General features: G+C 45.5%; 1 protein-coding gene across 1 annotated transcript in view; it reads left to right on the forward strand.

The window, feature by feature from the left end:
• LOC307074746 (uncharacterized protein) overlaps window positions 1-15,925 on the forward strand; it is a 102,405-nt gene that overhangs the window by 61,769 nt on the left and 24,711 nt on the right. The window lies entirely within an intron of this gene.

A 15,925-nucleotide genomic window follows, 5' to 3' on the forward strand; every position in this document is an offset into this window, starting at 1 on the left:
TTTACATGTGTGGGATGGCTCAGCGGGTTGGGTGGGTCTATGTTTTCTCAGATAGTCCAAATGGCTCTGCCGTTTGTCCTTTCCGTTATTATGCTCTATGTGGTCATCAAGTTATCTCCCCGTGTGTTTCACCGGATGACCGACCCCCCAACCGACCCCACCGGGGACTGCCCCGATCGTGTTGCCCCCCCTCAGGGTAGCTGTGTTAGAGAGCCCACCCCGTCGTAAGGTCTGGTGCCCCAAACTTCTCAGTTTCCTCTGGGCCCTTTACTGTAACGCGTCAATTTGTATTAATCGTGTTAAAATAAGATTGCGTTAACGCGGAATTAACGCGTTAACTTGTCCAGCCCTAGTATATATAAATATAAACACACAAATACACACACAGTAACACCCATACATAAACACACACATGCGTATTCAAACATGCGCGCACACAAACACTACACACACATAAATGAACACACACACGTACATATATAAAGACACACAAGCGCACACATGCATATATAAACACACGTATACACACACACACACACAAACGTGGACATCCACATGTATATATCAACACACAAGGGTTTTCTTGGGCTTCTGAAAGTTGATCTATGAACTCTGAAAGGAAGAGACTTTTAAAATCTTACATTAAGGTTAACTAAGCAGGTTTTACAAAGAATATATTTCTAATGTCAAATGTATTTTAAATATTGATTGATAGTAAATCTAAATATGTTTATACTACAATATTGTGTATATTTTCAGACGTTAACAGTTTCATACTGCATGGCTCTGATATCAGTTTATATTTTAATAAGCCAAAAGGTCACCTGATTTTAGCCAGATTTAATATTATATTCATAATGCAAATGCACTTGCATTATGAAGGAAATATGCTTCGATACTTTTCTTATTTGAGAAATAGCTTGAGAATAGCTTGAAAACATCGTTTTTGTTTATTGATTTTTCGTGCTTTTCCTTTCATGTCATTTATTTGATATGTTTGATTTTATTGATACAGGGAATACCTTCGGCGAATTGTAATTCTTACATACAGGCTACAGGACAGTCTCTAGGCTTTATGTGAAAAAGAAAATGACCAAGCATTTGTTTATAATTCATTCGAAAAAAAAAGTGTATAATCAGCACCCACTCACCTAACAGAGACGGAGAGAACATCACACAATTGGGTTATATCATAATATATTTTATTACACAACAGTACTTTTATCTATTGTCTGGATTGATATTAATGTACCTAATGCAGTAGGTCTATGAAACCAAAATAAGTAGATGCGAATGTATTTCGATTTATTTTAATGTAAAGTTTTATAATCTTGATCACGAAGACAGACACAGGCCTAATAAAACCAGTTTTTTTGCAAATACAAATGTGTTGTGGGGTTTATTGCAGGCAAACGGTAGACACCTGAATGCACAGATGAGATCATATTTTGACTCAAATATTTTGTATATTATAATGATATACATTTGTATGTTTTGAATCTGAAACCTTGATGGAAAGACGAACCACTCAAAGCTCAGGTTTACAGTAATGAAACATTTATACTAAAACAGTGAAGAAGACAACAACGCAGAAGTTTTGGAGGTTTTAGTTAATCTTTGCATCACAGATTCCACACTTGGATAGATGCTAACATTGCTCAGTGAATAACAGAGAAGGCAATCTATAAAGGAGGAAATCAGAAGAGGAACCATGTGTATTATCTCAGCAGAGTGGAAAATGTGTTCGTGATCAGCCAAACATAGATAACAGCTATGTGTTGACCAAAGAGAGGAGAGATAGCGATATCCAATCGCTCTGACAACAATCACAGGAACGCTCCAAACCCCAACGCACCAGCACACACACACACACACACACACACACACACACACATACACGCACACACACACACACACACACACACACACACACACACACACACACACACACACAGTTCCTGGCTCATACTGCTTCACACTTTTGCTTTGTCCGATTAGAGTCCGCAAAAGAGTTTCAACGAGCTCCACATTCTTGGGGCGGAAGACGAAGATTTGAAAGCAGGTTTTGTCAAGTCGACAGTGATTCACGGTTGTCAAGGCAGACTTCATGGAGACTTTGAGGTATTTTTAGCTGGATGTGTCTGTACGGTATACACGGTGATAGACCTACAGTAGGCCTAACTCTGAGCAGTGGCCAGCCCCCACCTGCATGCCTGGGGATTGTTGTTCAAGACATAAGCACGAGAACACCGTTAGTAGATAGTCGCCTCAGCCTCGCTTAACGCTCGTGTATTTGTGTCCGGTTAGCGTTACTGTTTAAAAGGTGCTATCTGTGATAGATAGTACACTTTACACAATAGGCTGTGAATCTGCCTTTCTCCTCCTGGGCTTCATGTGTGGGTGAGTTTGTGTGTGTGTATCTATTTTAGTGCATGTGTATTAGTGTGTGTGGGCTTGCATGTGTGGTTGAGTGTGTGTAAGAGTATGCATGTGTGGGCATGCATCTATGGGTGTGAATGTGCATGTGTGTGGGCATGTGTGTGTGTGTGTGTGTGTACTTTTGTGTGTAAATGTGGTTGTGCATGCATCTGTTAGGTGTGTGTGTATTTGTGGGTTCATGCATCTATCTGTGTGCATATGTGTGGGCATGCTTATGTGTGTGTCATGTATTTGTACGTGTGTGTGTGTGTGTGTGTGTGTGTGTGGGGGGGGGGGGGCATGCTTCAGTGTGTATATGTGTGTGTGGTCGTGAGGCATTCTTCTGTGTGTATGTTTTTGTATGCATCAAATTGTGCGTGTGTGTGTGTGCATGTGTGTGTGGTTGTGGGGCATGCTTCTGTGTGTATATGTATGTGCATGCATCGGTGTGTGGGTGCAGGTGTATGTACGTGTATGTGTGTGTGTGTTTGTGTGTGTGTGTATTTCTTTATGTGTGTGTGTGTATGTACGTGTATATGTGTGTGTGTGTGCATGTATATATGTGTGCGTGCATATGTGTGTGTGTGTGTGTATTTCTTTATGTGTCTGTGTGTATGTATATGTGTGTGTGTGTGTGCGTGTATATATGTGTGCGTGTGCGTGTATATGTGTGTGTATATATGTGTGTGTGTATGTACGTGTATATGTGTGTGTGTGTATGTACGTGTATATGTGTGTGTGTATTTCTTTGTGTGTGTGTGTATGTACATGTATATGTGTGTGTGTGCGTGTATGTAACCGATGTCTATCTGCGTTGTGTCTTGTATCTTTGAGTGAGGCACACACACAGGAGTCGAGTGATAGTCGAGGTTTATTCTTTCAAAAGGAGACAAAACAACACAGGCGTCACACACAATCCGGGATATCTCTCTCCACTCTACAAAATAAAGGAAGCAAACAATTGACCACACATACTGGATCACACAACTGTATTTGTAATATCAACGCGGGAAATACAGTGATCTTCCTCCCATGCCGAATCTCACGCGGCCGGGAAACCCCGTAGAAAGCTAACACCAGCTCAAGCTAGTTCACGAGTTAAAAGTTATAAAGTCCACCCTTCCAACAATTCAATGACTAAAAAAATTGTCTACGAACCAGGGAGTTTCTCCCGCGTGCCTAAAAGCATGTCGCAAAGCAGTGTGAACCACCACAACCGTTCAAAGGCAACCAACAAGGGGTTAACATAAAAATCTAACGGAGAGAGACACAAACGCAACTCACCAGCTCCGTGCATCAGCGCTCACTGACGCTAGACACACAGGTGCAACGCCAAACCACTCCCCAGGGAAACAAAAGGCATGCCATAGGAAACAACGAAACCAACTTACTTAGGAACCAATATTTGGTGGAGTTCACAATAAAAAAAAAAGGTATGAACTATGATAAAAAAATGACAAAATCAAATTAAATTTAGCTCGGCTACATACTCCCCTCTGAACTTCACCAAAATACCTCAAGACTTTAGCAGAACACTCCAATACATTCACGTCATGCAACTTATTAGTTACTCATATTACTGAGAAAATGGCCGAGGAGGACGGCGCAACCCTCCAGGGTACACTTGCAAAAAAAAAGGGTGCCCTTTACACCACCTTACACATTACTTCATAAAGGTATTACTTAAATATACCTTTCACAAAACAAGGAGTACCTAATATTTATCACTGCTACTGTAACACATGTTCAACCCAAACACTGGATTAAAGAATTGTCTTAAGGTACTTGATGGCTTACAGAGGTTCATCACTCAAGCTAGTATTTTCCTCTGGGTCATGTTCTGAATGAGTCTATCTACAGGTTTCACCAGCCTGCCCACCCTTGTTCTAATACGGGAGACAACACTGATCACAGTGCTTGGGGGGTCGTTGCTACAGCCTGTTTCATCGGCCACACTTGACACACTCATTGACCTCCGGCTAACACTTTCACGCAGGTCAATGTCTCCAAGCTCTTCATCATCGTCAAGACATGATGGGACAACAGAAGCACTATCCAGAACCCAACTGGATGTCCTGTCTTCTGTGACATCACCTGTCGCCACATCTGACACGCAGCTTTGTGTCTCGTCATGGCTCGACTCAGACGACTCAGTGAATGATGCGTCAACATCCTCCTCATCTTCCAACTCAAGCGGAAGAAAGTTTGCGCACAGGAGGCGATTGCGATGCACAACCTTTTCACGGCCACTGCTTGTATTCCTTATCCGATAGGTATGACACCTAGGATCTCTTGAGATCACCATGTACGGGACAGAGTCCCATTTGTCCGACAATTTCTTGCGTCCCCTTTCACATTTGTTTGACAAGAGCACTTGGTCTCCCTCAGCGATGTCATGACCTTTGGTCCTCTTGTTGTACAGTTCAGTTTGGTGCTGCTGACTGGTGACAGCATTGGCCTGAGCAGATGATAATGCTTCTTTTAACTCCTCCCTCAGTTTAAAGACATATTTATCATAGTCAGCGATGTCACAGTCCCTCTCCACATTGTGGAACATCACGTCAACTGGGAGTCTGGGGATCCTCCCGTACATTAGATAGAACGGGGCGTAGCCTGTTGACTCGTGGGCAGTGCAGTTGTAGGCGAAAGTCAACGTCTGCAACATCTGGGGGCATTTTTGCTTAGCTCTTGGAGGGAGAGCTCTGATCATGCTTCCCAATGTCCGGTTGAAGCGTTCAACCACACCGTTTCCCATGGGATGATAAGCCGTTGTCCTCGACTTCTTTACACCAGAAATCAGCAGTAACTCTCGGATCAACTGGCTCTCGAAGTTGGCTCCTTGGTCGGAGTGAATTCTCTCTGGGAAGCCGTAGACACAGAAGTATCGATCCCAGAGCTGACGGGCAACCTGCTTTGCTGACTGATCATGACATGGAAAAGCGTGAGCCATTTTTGTGAAATGGTCAGTGATGACCAGGACATCCACAGTTTTTCCATTTGGGATTTCGGCTGACCAAAAGTCAATGCAGACCATCTCGAGAGGGCTTGTTGTTTTGATGCTCTCGAGAGGCGCTCTCCCTTCAGGTTCGGGTGTCTTGCTTACCACACAGCGCTTGCATGTCTTGACATATTCACAGACATCTCGTTCCATGTCAATCCAGAAGAACCTCTGCCTCGCAAGATATAGAGTCCTGTGCTGTCCCTGGTGCCCAGCCTCATCATGGACACCCTGCAGAGCCTGCTTGGTTAGTGATGCAGCCACGACATACTGGTAACGCCTTCTCCCACTTAGTGAGTCTTTGATCACTCTATACAGGATGCCATCCAACATCTTGAGCTTTTCCCACTGCTTTAGAGTTTTCTGGACTTTGAGAGGCTCTTTGACTCTTTCTCTCCTCGATGGTCTACTACCACGTGACACGTAGTGTATGACTCTTGCCAGTATAGTGTCTTCCTGTTGCTTGTCTTGGAGCTCTTTAAGGGAGAAGACAGGTAAGGCCCTTTCACCTGGTGGAACGAGCTTATGCACATTGTTTGCCAGCCAGGAGATCACTCGTCCTTTGGGTCCCTCACCCCACTCAACCTGACCATCCAAGACGGCTGTCACTTCTTCACTGCTCATTGAACTGCATGCCACTTCAGATCCACCCATTTTGACCTCTTGGCAGTTGGTGCTCAGCCGAAACACATCCTGTATCCTGTCATCTCGGATCTGCTGCGCTTCTTCCAGCAGAGCTCCATACGGCTCTGCTATAAGTCTCTCGCTGACCCGTGGCTTGACAAAGGGTTGTCTACTCAAGGCATCTGCAACGATGTTCTTGCTGCCTGGGATATATTGGATACTGAAGTCGTATGGAGCCAGCTTCGACACCCACCGCTGTTCACAAGCATCCAACTTTGGCTTTGTGAGGATGTAGGTTAACGGGTTATTGTCGGTCCAGACGGTGAAGGAATGTCCCTTTAACCAATGGCTGAATTTATCACACACGGACCATTTGAGAGCGAGGAACTCTAACCGATGAGCTGGATACTTCATTTGAGGGCGAGTCAGAGCCTTGCTTGCGAAGGCTATGGGACGTGCCTTGCTCCCTCCTTCGGGGACTTGAGAAAGTACAGCGCCCAATCCATCCAATGAAGCGTTGGTTGAGAGAATGAAAGGGCGACCAAAGTCTGGATGAGCCAACACAACTGAGTTCAGTAAAGCAGCCTTTAGTTGGTTGAATGAGTTGCTCTGTTCTTGAGTCCAATCACCTGGGCTGAGCCTTTTGAAGTGAGAAGCCCGTTTTGCGTTGGCCTTTCCAGTGGCAGCGGCGGTCAGGGAGAACAGGGGCTTTGCCATACTGGAACAGTTTTGTATGAATCTCTGGTAATACATTATCATACCGAGGAAAGACTTGATCCTTTTTGCTGAAGGTGTGACTCCATCCTCCATCATCAAATCCGCTTCACTCATGTCTGTGATGACTTGTATCTTTTCAGAATCTGTGGCAACTCCGTTCTCGTTAATGATGTGGCCCAAGAACCTGACGCTTCGCCTAAAGAAATGGCACTTCTTCGGTGCCAACTTAAGCCCATGTCCTCTCAACCGCTTAAAGACCATTTCGAGTCTGTTCAGGGCTTCCTCTTCATTTGGGGCAAAGACCAAAACATCGTCAAGGTAGCACAACAGGGTCAAGAAGTTTTGGTCTCCAAAGACACTCATCATGAGGCGCATGAAACTCGCCGGGCTGTTGCACAGGCCTTGGGGTAGTCGGTTGAACTCATGGAGGCCTACTGGTGTAGTGAAAGCAGTAAACTTCTTGTCCTGTTCATGCATGGGGACATTGTAGAACCCGATGTCAAGTCCATGGTGCTGAATACGGCATTTCCCCCCAATGCAGCCAAACAGTCAGCTTGGTGGGGTACTGGGTGGGCATCCTTCACTGTGCGTGCATTAAGCCACCGGTAGTCCACACAGATGCGTAGCTCTCCATTTTTTTTCCAAACCAGTACTAATGGCGAAGCCCACTCACTTGATGACTTGCGTATGATGTTTTTCTCTTCCATCTCAGAGAGGACTTCTCTTAGTTTCTGGTATTGGCTTGGTGGGACGCGACGGTATGCTAGACGGAAGGGGCGCTCATCAGTCAGATGGATCCGATGGACAAAGTCTTTGGCCAGGCCACAGTCCAGCTTGTCCTTGGAGAACACATCTCCATGCCGCTGTATGAGTTCCACGAGCTGGTTCTTCCAATACAGGGACACTTCACAAGAGTTGATGTCTATATCGTTCAATCCAAGACCAGCAAGCTTGTCCTGAAGGGTGGGAGTTACAGAGGTATCAGGGACATGGTCAGTGCTTACTCTTACGCTTTGGCCTTGTGCTTTTAGCTCTGTGTCGGCGACATGGTCCACTCCGAGCTCGAAGTCTTCCAGTGCCACACATGGTGAAACATCAGCTAACTTCATGTTCCTCCTCAGTGTTACAGGCTTGTCACTTGGGTTCACGACCTTCACATGAACCCACCTGTCTCCACTCATTGATGCCACAGTTCTCCCTACCATGATGCTTTTCCGGTTTGAGTGGGACTTTGAAGGTTCCACCAGTATGGTACTTCCCTCTGAGATAGGAGCCTTTCCAGGAAGCTTTCCCCACACTATGTGCTCCTGTTTGGGCATCAGCGTCACAGCATTGGTAAGTTTCACAGTCCCAATGACGTCTGGGATAGTGTCACCTTTCCATCTTGTTATGCCCGAGAGCATGCTCAAGAATTGTTCGATGCCTGGTTCACCAGTGAAGTCAGCTTTACTCATCACGCGCCAATAGCTGGGATCTTGCTTGAATTGGCGTAGCAGGTGTTTCAGCACATTGGTGCCTACTATCATTTGGTCACGCTGACCTGGCACGACTAATATGGGCACGATTGCTTCTTGTCCATAGATTTTCAACTTTAACTGATGAATGCACTTGGGCCGCACATGCACACCACCACAACCCACCAGAAAGATGTCTTCGCTGGACTGAGCACCCTCTGAGAGCAACCCTGCCTTGTGGAGCTCCTCTTCTGCTTCTTCACTCATTGTACAAGCCATTGAACCTGTGTCTAGCATTGCGTGCAGTGCAACTTGGTCATCCACAAGCACATCAGTGTAAAATAGATCATCTGCTTTCTCGAGCTTGTGTGTATTCTGGAAAATCACGACGCTGCCATTCGGTGCAGTCTTGCAGCTCTCTTCATATATTGAACGCGAGTCTTCTTCAGTTTTGAGGGTCTGACATAACACACTCACACTTTGCCCTCCGTAGTGTGAGCGACTCAGTTTCCCTGGTTAGGTGTGTGGTTCCCTGCTTGGGTTTGCCGTGGTACAGCTTGTGTGCAATCTCTCCTTGCGTGGCCAGGTTCCACGCACCCGAAGCACCTGTTCTCTTTCATGCAGTGTTCACGTGTGATGTGAGTCTTGTCACCACATACACGGCAAGAAGTGGGGCGTGTCCACGGGGTCAGCCGTTGGACCGGTGAAGCTGCTCTGGCCATAATGCCTTCCAGCATGCTCAGTACTCGTTCTAAGGCCCCTGCTTCTGAAGAGGTGACTGCACTCACCTTTGGCTGTGTAGGAGGTTCTTGAACTCCAGCCCTCATTGCAGTCAGCTCTTCAACTACAGGCAAACAGGTAGTGGCAGCTGCTGTCACCATTTTGAACTTCTCTGCTTTAATGGACCTCCTCCTTGCCTGGTGCTCCCTCTGGTGTTCATCGATAGCCTCTTGCACTTCCACGGCTGACCATTTGCTGATAGGCTTACACCGGAACACACTGGAGAGTTCAGGGTTGGGGCAGTTCCTGATGAACATCATAGCAATTTGCGCTGACATGGTCTCCCTCTTTTCTCCACTTTTCCCCAGATACCGGTCAGCATGCTCAGCTGCTGCATTAAGCCAGACCCAGTAATCCACTGGGTTCTCATTTGCATCGGGCTGTGTAGAATAGAAATCAGCCATCGGTAAGCTGGACATGGGAGAATCACTGAAGTATCTTCTGAGTATGTCGTATACCACTTCAGGGTGTGTGTTGACATCGGCACTACTCTTCAGCCCCACTTTAACGATACTCTTAGCTCGTCCCAAAAGGTGACTGAGGATTTCATCGGCCTGCTCTGAAGTTGGACAGTTAATTTTATGCAGGTAACTGTCCATCACCTCTATCCACTCTTGTACTGTGTATTTGTCAGAGCCATTTCCTCTATACATCACTGGTTCCTTGACAACTGCTTTTACCATGATGTTTAGTTGAGACATATCAACTGGGGAAGGCATGGGCTCAAGTGGAGGGGAAGTCATGGGGGGTGGTGAATGGAGCCCCAGCGGTAAGGCGAATGGCGGAATGGTGGAGTGGGGAGTCATGGGGGGTGGGCAATTGAGTGTGGGGGTAAGTGTTTGGTTGGCTAATATGCGACTCACAACAGTGTCACCAATGTGGGTTCCCAGCTCCCCTAAGAGGTCACGCAGTTGTGCCAGAGTGTCATTATCAGCAGTGGCGGGAGTGGAAAACATCTGCCTTGCTACAGGCGTACCATTATCTGTACTCTGAGGGCTGCTAATGCCTGGCATCCTAGTTTGCTCTGCATTCCCTGGTTGCAAACACCCTCTACCCATCCCAAATCGCGTAAAATCCATTATAATTAAAACACAATGAATATAGTGGAATATAACAGTTGAAATGTGATGTTAAAATAATATTTAACTGTACAGGGACACTGTATTTGAGGAAAAAATAATGATAAATTGTGGAAAAACACAGCCACAAATAAAAAAAACTTTTATGAAAGGTCTCAACAATCAACGGATCCTGCTTGCTGTACGATACGCTTACTTGCTCACAGCATAACCTCGGCGATCTGCAGCGGCTGATCTGAAGAATCCGGGTCACGGCACCATTTGTAACCGATGTCTATCTGCGTTGTGTCTTGTATCTTTGAGTGAGGCACACACACAGGAGTCGAGTGATGGAGGTTTATTCTTTCAAAAGGAGACAAAACAACACAGGCGTCACACACAATCCGGGATATCTCTCTCCACTCTACAAAATAAAGGAAGCAAACAATTGACCACACATACTGGATCACACAACTGCATTTGTAATATCAACGCAGGAAATACAGTGATCTTCCTCCCATGCCGAATCTCACGCGGCCGGGAAACCCCGTAGAAAGCTAACACCAGCTCAAGCTAGTTCACGAGTTAAAAGTTATAAAGTCCACCCTTCCAACAATTCAATGACTAAAAAAATTGTCTACGAACCAGGGAGTTTCTCCCGCGTGCCTAAAAGCATGTCGCAAAGCAGTGTGAACCACCACAACCGTTCAAAGGCAACCAACAAGGGGTTAACATAAAAATCTAATGGAGAGAGACACAAACGCAACTCACCAGCTCCGTGCATCAGCGCTCACTGACGCTAGACACACAGGTGCAACGCCAAACCACTCCCCAGGGAAACAAAAGGCATGCCATAGGAAACAACGAAACCAACTTACTTAGGAACCAATATTTGGTGGAGTTCACAATAAAAAAAAAAGGTATGAACAATGATAAAAAAATGACAAAATCAAATTAAATTTAGCTCGGCTACATGTATATATGTGTGCGTGTGCGTGTATATGTGTGTGTGTATGTACGTGTATATGTGTGTGTGTGCGTGTAGGTGTGTGTGTATGTACGAGTATATGTGTGGGTGAGTGTGTGTGCGTGTGCGTGTGTGTGTGTGTGCGGCGGGCGGGGCCCTAGTTCCGTGTGTATCAGTGAGTGCGGGCTCGGCTGCAGTCCTCCAGGGAGCAGCCTGTCAAACAGCCGCTTAACAAACGAGCCTTCAGGTAACCCCCTGTACCCCACCATGGGCGGAGGGACTTAAAACGTGTGGGAATCTGTCAAAGGGTAGAATGTCGAGGGTCTTAGGTTCAGCACAAAAAGGCAGCAGTCATTTAGAGCATTTCATTTAGCAGGCGCTTTTATCCGAAGTGACTTACGGCGGTTATACACACATTCACACCCTGACAATCGCAATCCTGCTGTATTTAGTCTTAACCTCACTCTACGTCATAAACTGGCCACTGTAGGAATACACTTAAAACATTTTAATTTCTTAATTGTGACATTAGAATTGGCTCACTATCATGATGAAAACGTCCATAATATACAGTACAAGAAAAACCTTATATGAAAAAAGATTTAGCGCTTTCATTCACGTCTGTTATCCAAGGAAACTGCTTCATTTAAACTGAAACAAGCTGAATGACCTCTTATGGAGGAAAACCCTTGGTAACAGGTTTACAGTCAGATAACCCCAACCCCAATGTATGTTTGTTATCATCATCAATGTCAAATGTATAAATGTATTTCATGCATGTTCTTTATGTGCCTATGACGAGAAATGAAGATGAGAAATGACGGAAGTAAACTGTGAAAAAGAATTTCCCTAAGGGGACAGCTAATTAACTAATTAACACAATAAATGACTCCTCTATTATTTTCACCAACTGTAATAGATATCTTCATTAGTGGATCATTCCCATTCTTCCATGTTTGTGTTGTCATTTTCTTTGGTTGTAAATGTACCATCCATAAATCCCTTGTAATAATGTATTGTTATCCCTGCTATATTTAGCCTCCAGTGTTCACACTGTGGAGCTCTGCCTCGGTGAGGTGTGTGTGTTTGCGGTCTGGAGGTGTGTGTTTGGGGTCTGGGTGCCGCTGACCCAGACCAGCTCTGGGTTCGAGGCCACAAGGAGAAAGACCGCCACAGGTTTACGGCCCAAGGTTCTCCTCCGGCGGACCAGAGAGGATTCTGGGTAAGAACCCGGCGACGCGATGCATCGGGGTCAGTTGTGACGGAAGGGTTGCTGGCGCGACTCCATCACCTGTGGACGGTGTGGCAGTGCCCTGATTCGGAGCTGAGGTCGTGGTCACCGGAAGTGTTCCGCATTCATACAAAGGTAAACACGATGAAACAAATCGCGGTAAGGAGGAGGAGCGGGAGGATTTCTGTTAAGAAGAGGGAAAACATACTGATTATATAAGACGGTCTCTCTGCCAAGAAAAAGGAACATGGAAATAGCTTTTGGGCGCGATGAAAGTGGGATATAGGAGAGATAAGGCTTTGCGAATGTCAACATCGCAAGGGGCCTGTCGTGTCTGTTTTGTTCTTCATTTCAATAAAGAATCTTTGTTTAGCACTTGTCATTTATTATAAAGACGGAGCATCTTACATGCGACTTCACTATATGAACTCGGTACTAAATCTACCCTGTATTAACAGTAATCACTCATTAGTAGGACCGCTACCGACACCTTCTGGCAACATGTGGAACTACAGATATCACCACATCCCCCTTTCTCTGAAGCATGAAAAACTAAACGCATCACAAGTGTCAGTAATTACTTTAGACAACTTTTCCATTAAACTGCATGGACTTCTTTTCTCATTATAGGTAGTAACAACAAACATCATAACTCATTCTTGGTATTTAGTTATGTAAGAAAAAACACAATGGCTAATTAATTACTGTAACTAAACTCAAACATTAATGCCATAACACATAACACATTAACTCATTTCCTTTTTCTTTTTTTTACAGGTCAAGTCTCTCAGGTTTCTTGATATGTCTAGCGGATCTTCTTATCAGCATTTCACCTGGAAGAGAAGTATTAGTTAGATTATCAGTGTCTGTGTCTGTGTTGCAGTGTGCATTATGTGTGGAGATTGACTCGGACTCAGCTTGGGTTTGACTGAGCTCTTGGTCTGGAACAGTCTCTGGTGTTGCTGGTGTTTTCAGGAGACTGCGCCGGTTTCGCCTGATGATCTGTCCTTCTGGTGTTTTCACAGTGTAGGACTGTGGAGCGACCTCTTGAAGAACAGTAGCTTTCGTCGTCCATCCTTCAGGACTTTCAATCCTGACTGCGTCGTCCCTGGACAGTGGTGGAAGCGGCTTTGCTGTTCTGTCATAGAAATTCTTTTGTTTCATTTTCTGATGTTTCAGCTTTTGTTCCAGCTTTGGGCGTTTCCTTTGCTTTGCAGAGGTTGGAAGTGTTGTTCGAAGCCTTCTATTCATCAGCAGCTCAGCAGGTGACAGTCCGCATTCCAGAGGTGATGCTCTGTAGCTCAGTAGAGCCAGGTAAGGATCGGAAGCACTGTCTGCAGCCTTTTTCAACAGCTGCTTCAGGATGTGAACGCCTTTCTCTGCTTTGCCATTAGACTGTGCATACAGTGGGCTAGATGTGACATGCTTGAAATCATAGACTTTTGCGAAGTCTTGCCACTCCTTGCTGGATGTTGGATGTTGTGCTTGAGAGTAATGCCATCTCAGGGTAATTTGAGAAATAGTCAATTACTACCAAGTAATCCTTTCCTTTCAGGTGGAACAAGTCCATTCCTACTTTGTGCCAAGGTGTTGTTGTCACATCAGTTACCGTCATTGGCTCTTTTGTTTGTTTGTTTCTGTATTTCAGGCATGTCTCGCATTTGCCTGTCATGTTCTTAATGTCTTTGTTAAGTCCTGGCCAGTATACTGTGTCTCTTGCCCTTCTTTTACATTTTTCGACACCTAAGTGTCCTTCATGAATTCTCTGCAGTAGCTCTTTTCTAAGTGTGCGTGGAATGACTATTCTGTTTTGTTTTAACAACAGTCCATTGACTACACTCAGCTCACCTCTGACGTGGAAGAACTGTGGACAGGATCCTGCAGCCCATCCATCCCGGATGTTCTCCATGACGCGCTGTAGCTCTGGATCTTTCACCGTCTCGTCGATGATCTGCCGGGGCTTGGCGTCGGACACAGGAAGCGCTGCGGACACCGTGTTGACGTGCACCTGGACATCTTCTTCAGTCGTGCTCGCACAACCCTTGATAGGAGCTCTTGACAATGCATCGGCGAGAATGAGGTGCTTGCCTGGTGTGTAGATGAGTTCAATGTCATACCTCTGCATCTTCATCATCATGCGCTGTATCCGTGGTGACATTTCATTCAGGTTCTTTTTCATTATTGCAACGAGTGGACGATGGTCAGTCTCAACTGTGAAGGTGGGTAGGCCGTATATGTAGCTGTGAAACTTTTCAAGGCCAAACACTAATCCGAGACATTCTTTTTCAATTTGTGCATATCTGCACTCAGTCTCTGTCATTGACCTAGATGCATATGCTACAGGTTTCCAGTGCTCACCTTCGGCTTGTAGTAGTACCGCACCGATTCCATCTTTCGAAGCATCTGTCGACACCTTGATTCTTTGGGTTGGGTCGAAGAATGTCAGCACAGGTGTGGCAGTGAGTGCATCTTTGAGCTTTAGCCACTCGCGCTCATGGTTGGCTGTCCAGTTGAAGTTGTTTTCTTTGTGGAGGAGCTCACGCAGGTGAGTTGTTTTCGCTGAGAGATTGGGTATGAATTTCCCGATGAAGTTTACCATTCCCATGATGCGTAGGACACCTGGTTTGTCTGTGGGCTTTGGCATGTTCATTATGGCGTTGATCTTTTCTTCATCTGCCTGTATTCCCTGAGCTGAGAGCTTGTCTCCGAGGAACACGATCTCTTGAGCAGCAAACTGGCATTTGTTTTTGTTGAGCTTTAATCCATTATCTTGTATTCGCTCTAGCACACTGGTCACTCTCTGATTGTGCTGCTGGATTGTGGACCCCCATATAATTATGTCATCTACATAGGCTCTTACTCCATCCAGGCCTTCGATGATGTGCTCCATTGCCCTATGAAAGATTTCAGAGGCGGATATAATTCCAAAGGGGAGCCTCTGGAAACAGTATCGTCCAAAGGGTGTATTGAACGTACACATCTTGGTACTGCTCTCATCCAGCCTCAATTGCCAAAAACCTTGTGATGCATCCATTTTTGAGAAGTACCTGGCGCCTGCCATCTCGCTGGTGATCTCCTCTCGCTTGGGTATTTGGTAGTGTTCACGCTTGATATTTTCATTTAGGTCTTTTGGATCCATGCATATCCTAAGCTCTCCATTCTTTTTCTTTACGCAGACCATGGAATTAACCCACTCCGTTGGTTCTTCGATCTTTTTTATCACTCCAAGCGCCGTCATCCGCTCCAGCTCTTTCTTCAAGCTGTCTCTGAGTGCCAGTGGAACTCTTCTTGCGGCATGAACAACTGGCTGTGCGTTGTCTTTCAGTTGAATTTTGTATGTAAATGGCAGCATACCAAAACCTCTGAAGACGTCGGAGAAGTTCTGCACGATCGTGTCAGCAGAGTCAGGTGAGTCAGTCCTGCTGGTGTTGATCCGGTACACTCTTTTCACTAGCTCCAAGCTTTCACAGGCTTTGTCCCCTAGCAGTGAATCAAGTCCTTCAGGAACAACTGAGAAGAGCAGGTGATGCACTTTATCCTTGACTGTGACTTCCAGCTTGCATGTGCCTAAACACTCAATGCTCTGTCCATTGTAGTCTTTTAGTGCGAGTGTTTTCTTCTGTATTTTTGGTTTTTCTCTCATTGCCTTCACATCTGACATGCTGATCAACAAGGGCG

The sequence above is a fragment of the Pollachius pollachius genome (assembly GCF_949987615.1).
Source record: "Pollachius pollachius genome assembly, chromosome: 4".
NCBI lineage: Eukaryota > Metazoa > Chordata > Actinopteri > Gadiformes > Gadidae > Pollachius > Pollachius pollachius.